This window comes from Rhipicephalus sanguineus, chromosome 7 (assembly GCF_013339695.2).
Source record: "Rhipicephalus sanguineus isolate Rsan-2018 chromosome 7, BIME_Rsan_1.4, whole genome shotgun sequence".
Lineage (NCBI taxonomy): Eukaryota > Metazoa > Arthropoda > Arachnida > Ixodida > Ixodidae > Rhipicephalus > Rhipicephalus sanguineus.
Genome location: NC_051182.1, coordinates 159,961,720 through 159,971,925, shown reverse-complemented (window position 1 = coordinate 159,971,925; position 10,206 = coordinate 159,961,720).

Here is a 10,206-nt window from a genome sequence, read left to right as displayed (position 1 = left end):
CACGAATTGTGCCGAAAAGACGGAACACGCGAGGAGAGAAAAACGCGCTCGTTCATTGTAGTTTCAGAGGTAAATAATAATAATATCTGGGGTTTAACGTCCCAAAACCACGACATGATTATGAGGGGCGCCGTAGTGGAGGGCTCCGGAAATTTCGTCCACCTGGGGTTCTTTAACGTGCACCTAAATCTAACTACACGGGCCTTAAGCATTTTAGCCCCCACCGAAAATTCCGCCGCCGCGGCCGGGATTCGATCCCGCAACCTTCAGGTCAGCAGTCAAGCACCATAACCACTAGGCCGCCGTGACGGGTAGAGGCTGCTTAGAGGCACTTTGAAATGTGTCAAGCTGACACTATACAGAAGCTCTGACGGTGCATGTTCACTGCTACGCCACGTATTGGCTGCGCCTGCGAAAATCGCTCGCAGCATGCAGACAGGATTGCTTCACTCGGATGCTCGCCGAGACGACGACTTGCACAACGGTGACCCAAAAGGTCCCAGCGCGAACTGAGTCATCAATGATGGCCGCGAAACAATGGGTCTGAGCGGCCGCGGAACGCGAACCGGAAATGGCTATGAGGTCCCCCCGCAAATGACGCTTGCGTGCCGACGTCGTAATAACACGTCGGCTCAGACGGGCATAACCGATGCGGTAGAGTTTATAGCGTGCGGCTGCGCCGTTCGCTTGCCTGTTGGCTTGACGAAGTTGGATCTTCCAGGTGCCCGTTTTACGGGCGGAAGTCTCACCTGGCTGCTTACGACAGCTTTGAGGCGGGGAAGCCCAATATGCGGAGCCATATCTTCTATATTACCCCTTGTACATCGAATATTTCCAATTGATTTACGTAAAATATTAAGGCGCAAGCCTTACTTAGTTGCCTTATCAAACCCAAAAATTGACCGTCGGCGTCGGCGGCATCAACAGAGTAATGCAAAAAATTCATCGTCACGTGGCCTCGCCACGGTGGTCTAGTGGTTATGGCGCTCGACTGCAGACCCGAAGGTCGCGGGATCGAATCCCGGCCGCGGCGGCTGCATTTTCGATGGAGGCAAAAATGTTTGAGGCCCGTGTACTTAGATTTAGGTGCACGTTAAGGAAGCCGAGGCGGTCGAAATTGCCGGAGCCCTCCACCACAGCGTCTCTCATAATCATATCGTGGTTTTGGGACGTTAAACCCCGAATATTATTATTATCATCATCGTCACATGATGACGTCACCACATGACGTAATTATGACTCCGCATATCACCCAAATTGTGTCGTCATCGTGACGTCACATAACGTGACGTTACATGATGACGTCATCAGGTGAAATCGTCGCTTGGTCAAAGGCGGGCCGATCACGGAGGCAGTGCGAAACCAGGCGACGTGCAGAAAGCTTGCAATCAGTGCAAAAACCACGTTAGGTGCAAAGAGCTTTCGTATGGCGACGAGGAGGGTCAATACATCGACTGAGAAAAAAGAAGATGGCTTTCGCTTTCTAGTCGTTTTAGACGAACGCATAAAGGACTCTGTGAGTACTCCCCCCCCCCCCTCCCCGCCCCCCCACGGATATGTGCTATAGAGGTTGACTGAGCAGATATAAAGTGCCCCAGGGCCGACGTTTTGGTAGGCGGTCCCATCTTCATCAAAGGCGCCCCACTATCCTCGCCGCGTTTGTAGCAATTAGCAGCGACAAGTACCGACAGTGACACCATGCACGTAACGTGACGTCACTGACTAGCCCTTTCAAAACTAATGCGCCATGGGTGGCGAGGTGTGTTTGACAAGGACAGGTACACATACCGAAACGTCGGCCAGCCGGACTCGGGGACTTGTTCCTCTTCAGACCAGGGATTTAGTGTAGGTCAGTGGCTCAGAGAACCTCTATGGGACCAGTTAAAGAGAGACAAAGACGCCGTCTGTTTCCTTCTTATACTGGTCCTTCTTCTTCTTGCGCCGTTTTTATGTGAAGTATGTCGTACCAATTCGGCCAAGCAACCACTTTACCTCTATAACACATCGTGTTTTGATCTGTCGGTTAATTCCTTCCTGCAGTTTTGTTCTCTATATGATGTCAGATGCCCACAGGTTTGTACGAACGTGATAAAGAATGAACACCCGTCCGTAGCATGACGAAGGTACAAGAGAATCGACGCCGATTTCTGAGGATGAAAGCCTGCCAGTTTACGAAAAATTCGTTCTGGTAGGGGATCTGAACCCGATATCCAAAGTTTTCTGGAGCGCGCTCTCTCTCTCTCATCAGAGGTAACCAGGAGGTTAAAAGATCGCAGCGCGAAGGCCAATTAGTTGACAACCTAGAAGCACAGCGATACCGAATATGGCTAAGAATCCGCGAAGCGCAAGTCTACCAGGAAAGCCTTATCGATGCCCGTGTAGCTTCTTGCTATTGACAGGTCGATGATGATGATGATGATGATGCAAACTTTATTGGGGTCCAGAGAAGACGCAGGGGAGACCCCGTGCCACCCGGCTAGTCCCACGTAGGGACCGCCAAGACGAGCTTGGCGGCCCGTTCGCGGGCACTCTGGACGGCCAGGGTTTGGTCATGGAGTTCTGGGCTGCGCAAGAGCGCTGCCCACCTGTCCTCGCTGAAGGCGGAGCCGATGGCTGCCATTTTTTTTTACCAGCTGTGCGCTGAGACGCGTTATGCAGGACTTGAATAAAGTTTTCCATCCAACCATCCATCCATCCATGAACGTTCCTCCACTTTACTGAATTCTGCAAAACTTGTTTGCAGCGTACGGAAGTGGTTGAACCACATTCGTATCTTGAGCGTCTAATACAATTGACTTTAAAAGATATCTGCGTTGCTGTGTCTAGATAGGCCATGAAGCGCATACCGAAAACTCCACGAGACGACAGGATGCCAGGATGCGTGGTACCTGCTTGGTCGAAGAAATATCCAGCTAGCCAGCCAGCCAGCCAGCCAGCCAGCGAGTCAGTCAGTCAGTCAGTCAGCCAGCCAGCCAGCCAGCCAGCCAGCGAGTCAGTCAGTCAGTCAGTCAGCCAGCCAGCCAGCCAGCCAGCCAGCGAGTCAGTCAGTCAGTCAGTCAGTCAGTCAGTCAGTCAGTCAGTCAGTCAGTCAGTCAGTCAGTCAGTCAGTCAGTCAGTCAATCAATCAATCAATCAATCAATCAATCAATCAATCAATCAATCAATCAATCAATCAATCAATCAATCAATCAATCAATCAATCAATCAATCTTCATTTTCGACCACAGCGATCAGCAGGCTGCAGTAGAAAAAGCAGCAGCGTGACGCCAGAAAGATCACTTTATCATTCAGGATGAGATCCAGGACATAACCTTACGTACATGAAAAGACGCGGATGTCCAGTGCATACGCACATCTGTACTCTTACTACACCACATACAGCCGCTTGGTGTCGCTCTGGTTAATTTTGGTACGGAACTCCATGCATGCTTGTAAGGAACAAGTCACGAAACCCTTGTACTTGCGAGCTCGCGCTGTTGCTACCCGACCTTTTAGTAATATTTTATCGCGTGCGTACGCGTGAAGCGCTGGAGCACGCGCAGTGCACGTGATCGTTAATGCACCCGTGGACGACGACTCACCGGCGACTCCTCGTCATGCCTGCCTCGGTGACAAGATGAGAAGACGAGCAGAATGAATGCCTCCTTTCGTGATCTTTTCTTTTTTCTTTTTCTCTCACGCGCAAGGACGATCATGTAACACGACCCGCACAGAGCGTTCTGAGAAGCGATTCTGTTCCTCGGCCGTCTGGCTGTATTACAGCATACCGCTTTAATGATGATGCCTGCTCGTCCAGAAGGAAGAAAGGCGTTACGCATGAGCGGAGGCCTCGGCTTTGGCCATGTACGCATGTAAAACAGCGGAAAGGTTCATTGCTCAACATTTACGCAACCTCCAAACAACCGCGCTCTTGTTAAGTGTCGCTTTCTCGAGTTTCACTTTTACCATGGGAAGACTCATTAACTGTACCAGCAGCACGCCTCTCTTGCAACCCTGCCAGGATTACAGTAGATAGCATGGGCGTCGGCAGGATTTTGTACTGGAAGGAGTTGAATAACTGTTGGGGTTTTACGTCACAAAACCACGATATGAATATGAGAAACGCCGTAGTGGAGAGTTCCGGAAATTTCGACCACAGGTTCTTTAACATGCACCTAAATGTAAGTAGACGGGCCTCAGGCATTTTCGCCTCCACCAAGAATGCGGCCTTCGCAGTCGAGCACCATAACCACCAGGGGCGTAGGCGGGGGGGGGGGGGGGGGGGGATTTTTCGTATTGTCATAACAGCCACCTGCGCGGCAAGTCATCCCGGATTTTTTTAGAATTAATTTTCGCAGTCAAAACGACACTTCGGTGTGAACATCGCTGAGCCCTGGCGGCCCTTTATCTAGCTTTGCAGCGCATGATCGTCAGAAATAACCTGCAAACAGATAGCCATTTTGCGACGCAGCGACACTCTGATTAACGGGCTCCACTTTTCCATCGCTGAGCCCTGCTACCGTGAAGGAGTATGGGAGACCAGCGCTGGATAGGTGGCGCGCCGAAAAAGGGCGCCTGGCGGGGAGTCGCGACATAACTCAGCCGCTCGCGCCCAGACGACTGGCCGCACTGTACCGCTATATAGTACCGCGGTGAGCGCACGCGCGTGCGCCGTTCCCGTGCTTGATTTTGGCGCGAACAGCTCGAGCACCCATTGCGCCAGTAATACTGCTCTACGATTTAGAAAAAAAAAATCACACCATCTCCCGCTAAAGGGGACCATGAGGCGATGCGAAGCAGTGTTTCGGCATGTAGAGCCCGCGTTTCAGAGGTGGAGTGGTGAGGGGTAAAGGGGAGAGGGGAAGTGGAGAAGGGAATGGAGAGGGGGAGGGGAAAGGGAAAGGGGAGAGTTGATGTGAAGAGGGGGAGGGCAGAAGGGGGAGGGGAGGAGAGATGGGAGGTGAGAGGAGGAGTGAAGAGGGGAAGTGGAGAGGGGTGGGAAAGGGAAATGAGAGGGGAAAGGTAAGGGAGAAAGGGAAGGGGAGAGGTGATGTGGAGAGGGAAAGAGGGAGTGGAGAGGGGAAGTGGAGAAGGTTTGCGCATGCGCAGTAAGGGTGGTCACGCCGCACACCACCACCACCACCGGATTGAACTCCGCCATAAGATGCTTCACATCTAAAATAACTTTGTCTGAAGGCTACTTTCTCAGAAAAGCACTGCAAAACGGAGAGCCTTGCAAAGCAGACTACGTCTGTGCATACGGCGTCGAAGAGACAGTGCTGTGCCGTGGTGGCGACTCCGTCGTTACCATTTTCTGCTTGCGTGCTGAGATTTGTGTCAAGCTAGTGCAGGATCACAAGCCTCCATTGATAAGTACGTGCTGCGTCGATACCAGCTGCCCACTACTGCAGTAAAAAAAAAAATGTAAGAGGCAAGGCGTAGCTGCGTCAACGTTTTTCTGCCGTGGCATGTACGCCCGCGGTGTGTATGCACGCGGACGTTGATCAAGCAAACCACCGTGCTAGCATAGCATGTATGGTGTCGCGCTGTTATGCTCGAGGGCGCGGAATAGATTCTCGGCCACGGTGGCCGCATTTCGATAGGGTTGAAATACAAGGAACACCCGCGTACTGAGATCTATGTGCACATTAAAGAAACGCAAGCGGTCAAAATTAATCCTGATTCCCACACTACGGCGTGCCTCATAATTTTACCTTGTTTGGCACGTAAAACGCCAGCACTTCTCGATGTTGATCAAACACCTTTATTCTAAGCAGACACAGGCACGCTAAAAAACTGACACAGTACGTTAGGCGAATTAAACGGCGAGTAATAATCCAATATATTTGACCCTTTTCTAGCGAGACATAAATTCTGATGCCACTTCTACGCGGCAGCCAATGCACAAAGAAGCTTTACCGCATCGGCTTACTCCAGAAAGCTAAGCTTCGAGTAGTCCGCTGCTTTGTTCCTGACAAGAACTCTGTCTGTAGCACAAGTGAAGTTCAACGGAGGCATCCATCGCGGGTGCGGCTTCGGCGAACGTGCCCCCGTACGCATCTCGTAGACAGACAGCTTTCCTTCTGCGTAACTGTTTGCAAATAATGTAGACTACTTCCCTATCGTATCATATTCATTGCACGCGGTGGCATCAGAAGGAGCTTGGTGGTGGTCAGATGAAAAGATTGTTACATATGCCGCATGCTACATAATATGTATGTTTTATTTACGACAAAACGCCGATTAAATTCTGCTCGTTGGCTCCGGTTCCCACTGGTGGCCCTCACTATCGAATAAATCTAGCAGACACGCGCAATTCGGTTTAGAAACCAGCCCGACGCCACTAGACAGGAGCTTGCTAGCGGATGGCCCAGAAACGGGGTGATGATCTGTGACGGCGGGCCAGGGACGTTTCGTTCTCTTGGCCCTGTACGGGCAGCGGGGTGTCGTTTTCATCAGAGACTGCCGTCTTTCTACCTAATACCCCTGACCACGGGCAAAAGTACAGTACTTTGCAACAGTGGCGTAGCCAGGGGGTGGCACACCGGGCCCGTGACCGCCCCCTCCACCCCCTCCCCCCCGAAATTTCTTTTTTTGCCATCGCATACAGAGCACATACATACAGGGCATACATAGCACTTGACCACATCTGCCTGCCCGGCCCCCACTTTATATCAAGGAGGTATCCCCCCCCCCCCCCGAAAAAAAATTTCTGCGACGCCCCTGCTTTGCAGTAAGCCCCTTTCGTTTCGTATCCCATTTTTAGTGTCCCATTAACAAAGTTCTAGGTGCGGCTATTACATAGGTGCGGCCATTACACGAGTACATACGGTAAATGAGAAGAACTTGTTTGTCCAAGAGGAGAGGGCATTCATTGCAGTACCACGTACAGCGCACACACATGCCGTGTGCGTGCGTATCACGTTGTTCATAAGTAGGCACCGAAGCACACCTGCAGTGGCATCGTAATTGAAGGCTTTCGCCATGGCTATAGCGCTGGCTGGCACGCCTAGACGGCTTGGCGCCACAGGAAGCAATTATCCACGCCCATGTCGCAATCTTTTCCATAAATCGTTCCTCGGGGGACTGCGAACGGGGAAGATGTGTGCGCTGGGTGGAAATCACGCTTGTAATGCTACAAGGTCAGGAACGCTAAACCGGCTCATATGCGTAAAAAAAATGCATTTGCTTGAACCCATATCACTTCTGCTGCGACATTTTGCCCGAGTATATATATATATATATATATATATATATATATATATATATATATATATATATATATATATATATATATATATATATATATATATATATATATACTTTTCTACTTTGTAAGCACTACATGTACAATGTCCATAGTCAACAGTTGTACCATGACGCCCTCTTCAGACAGCTGAGTGAAATGCAAAGTGTCTAGTTATGAACAGGTGTCCACAGACTTCTTATAAATTATTAACAGGGTGTATATATAGGTGACGTATATGCAAGGCGAAACGATCGATATTATCGGTTCAGTAGATTTAATGAATAGGTGAACAAGATGGTGACTTGGGCGAGTTGGGACATTACAGACACGGTTGGTATCCAACGGGCCAAAGAACCAATTCCACGGGGTTAATTTGGTTGTCCTTGTCACACGCAAGGATCACCGATCCCTGCGACAGGTTCTCCGAGATCACCGTAGCGAGGATACCAGCAACTCTGACAGAACAAAAAGCTTGAAGCGTCTTGGAGATCATGCGACAAGGATTGGTGTTTCTGCCACAAGTATCTCATACTTCGTTAAATTTATCTGGATCGTTCATTTACAGCTCCTGTCACAAGGTTGGATATCCTTGTGACAGGTGTAACGAGGATTAGTGTTCTGTCACATGGACACTGCAGCTCTTCGTGATAGTTTCCCCGCTGTCTTTTAGGCTACTTGCCTTGTTTTGTCAGAGTTTTTGGAGTTTTTACTACAATGCTCTCCAGTCCTTGTCACACGAACTCCGACAAAACAAGACAAATAGCTTGAAGAGTATGGAAGTTCATATGACAAGGACTGGTGTTCAGTCACAAGGATACCAGAGATCATCGTGTCAAGAACACCTGGAACTCTGACAGAACAAAAAGTTTGAAGCCTCTTGGACATCATGTCACAAGGATTGGCGTTTTTGTCACAAGGACGTCATACAACGTTAAATTTATTTGGATCGTTAATTTGTAGCTCCTGTCAAAAGGTTGGTTATCCTTGCGACTGGTCTAACGAGGATTACAGTTCTGTCACATGGGCAATGCAGTTCCTCGTGACAGTTTCCCCGCTACCTTTCAGCCTTTGCGGCATCCCTCATAATTATATCGCGGTTTTTGGACGTTAAACCCCCACAATTATTATATTCAGGCTTTGCCTTGTCCTGTCAAAAGTTCCTGGTATTCTTGCCACAAGACTCTCAATCCTTGTGACATGAACAACCGACAGAACAAGACGAACAACTTGAAGGATTTAGAAGCTCGTATGTGTTCAGTCACAAGGATACTAGAGATCATTGTGACAGGAACACCACGAAGTTTGCATGGAAATTCTGAAAAGCAATAAGTTTTCGATTGCGTGTATATCTAGCACCCAACAGAATTTTCGGAGGAGCCAAGCGCGCGGTCTGGCCACTATGCTTTCGAGACGGACATGTATCTACTACTGGTCTTGCAGCTGGTAAGATCTTCCACGATATGCTGACACATTAAGGAAACCAGTGTTGATATAAGCACGATCAGTGAAGAATGAAACACGACAGAAAGCAAATGCATGAATAGAAAACGTTTGATACATAGCATTTTTGCCGGCACTTCTTTTATTCCGACAATTAAAAAAAAGACAAAAATGAAACATTGCTCGTCTGCACTCATTAAAATACAACACACAACAGGTAATATATAAATTTGTATATAATATGTATACAAAAACAGGCACACTAACTACGATGCACACAGTTGTACAGCAGCAGATTTTAAAGCAAGAACTTCGAAGTATACATGTCGATCGAGACCTTAGGCCTAACCTCAATGTGTGATCCCGTGACATGCCACGTGTAGGCATCAATGGCAGGTATCCCGGGTCAAGCCAGCCGATGAGTACAATGTCAACTGTAGTATCGAACAGCCAAGCATAGAGCTTCGGCTGCGCGTATGAGTTGTAATCAGTATTAGCAACGGTGGTTCGTGAGAGACCGTGACATGAGATGCTGTGATGGAATTCAGCGACTACGTTACCGAACTAAGGGATGCAGTACATTTGTACGCGGCCACTGAACATATGGCACCGTTTGGTCAGGAACGGAAGCTGTAAGACAGCTTTAAAAAGTTTTAGGCCATAACGCGGACACCTCCTTGCGCAAGTCACTGTCCGCGCATGCGTACTTTAGCTTCACCGAGCATGGGAAAGCATCCTGCGTTCATAATAACGTCAGGACTACAGCGTTCGTTCTGAAGAAAAAAAAAAGCTAACAGGCGTGCAAAAGAAAAAAATACAAGATTTGCACACCTACCATGGATGTATGTGTATGAAATAAACTTTAAGGAAGAGATGGCTGGATGTGCCCTATTAAAAAAGGAGACAATGAGAGCAGCCGCTAATATTAAAACCGAAACTAAGTGAAAGCTTTCTTTGGTCACGTCATTGATAGTGAAGCGACGAAGGCGTGCTTCGTAGAACTACAAGAAAGATTGCTTGCTCGGCGAGTCTGTATAGGTAACCTTGAGTGAACAGGAAACCATGGAAGATACGTGTACTAACTCTTGGGGTTTAATGTCCCAAAACCACGATATGATTAGGAGAGACGCCGTAGTTGAGGGCTCCGGAAATTTCAACCATCTGGTGTTCTTTAACGTGCATTGATATCGCACAGTACACGGGCCTCTAGCATTTCGCCTCCATCGAAAATGCGGCACGTAACACGAGTGATGCAATACATCAACTCAGAAGAAAAAAGTAGAAGCGGGCTTTCGCCTTCGAGTCGTCTTAGGCGAATGCATCAGGGACCCTGTGACTTTTTAGGTCAGGCGCTCATCCGTTGAATATGCCTTGTACATTTTCCTGCGCAACCCTCTGCCGTTTTGGTAGGGTCCGGGACAAATGCTATCGCCACAACGAAAGCCTTCGTGATCAAGTGGCGTTTCGAGACTTGTCCGCTAGTCGAAGGGCGCATGCGCCGTGGCGTAGTAAAAAAAGGAAAAAAAGAAAGAAAGAAA